Genomic DNA, 804 nt, shown 5'->3' with positions numbered 1-804 from the left:
ACTCATAAAAATAAACAAATCTTAAACGGTACCACACACACACACACACACACACACACACACACACACACACACACACACACACACACACACACACACACACACACACACACACACAGCAAGGGCCAACTGATCTCTGACTGACAAAAGCCAAACATACTTCCTAAAATGAAATCCAGCAATGGCAGCAGATTACATTTTTGTACTCTATTTATAAAAACAAACACAACCCAAAAGCCTGATAACGCGCTCGGTGCCTGCTTCCATTTCTGCAACTTTGATATCTGCAATATTGTGATGTGCTATTGTCTGTGTGTTTTGGAGAGGCAGTTGCCTCAGGGTGTGCAGTCTTCTCCTCTGAGTGTTGCTTTGGGGCCAGGCGCACAACGCTCGGCACAAGCACATTAATAAACCAGAACAGACTCTGGATATTCAAATAAAACAAATAGAAAACACACAAGTACCCCAGGGGGTCATGGCCCTGTCATGACCCCACAGCCTGAGGGATGTTTGCTGTTAACGCTGCCTGTCCTTGCCAGCTGTTGGGCACAACTACTTTCACACAGTGGCGGAAGAGGGCTGAATCAGAGGCTGAATTCCTTTAACATGGTGCCCTGGCACCTCCCAGAAAAAACAGACCTGCCAATCCTCACATGGGGCACCAAAATATTTCAATTGAAATTAAGAGAGAGAGGGATGAGAGGGGATGAGGAGAGAAAAGAGAAAATGAAATAGAGACTTAGAGTCAGACTTAGACTCAGAGAGTGAGAGAGAGTGAGAGAGAGAGAGAGAGAGAGAGAGAGA

The sequence above is a fragment of the Oncorhynchus kisutch genome, linkage group LG9, assembly GCF_002021735.2.
Source record: "Oncorhynchus kisutch isolate 150728-3 linkage group LG9, Okis_V2, whole genome shotgun sequence".
In the NCBI taxonomy this organism is placed as follows: domain Eukaryota; kingdom Metazoa; phylum Chordata; class Actinopteri; order Salmoniformes; family Salmonidae; genus Oncorhynchus; species Oncorhynchus kisutch.
The sequence above is the reverse complement of the archived record's forward strand: the minus strand, read 5'-3'. Positions refer to the sequence as shown.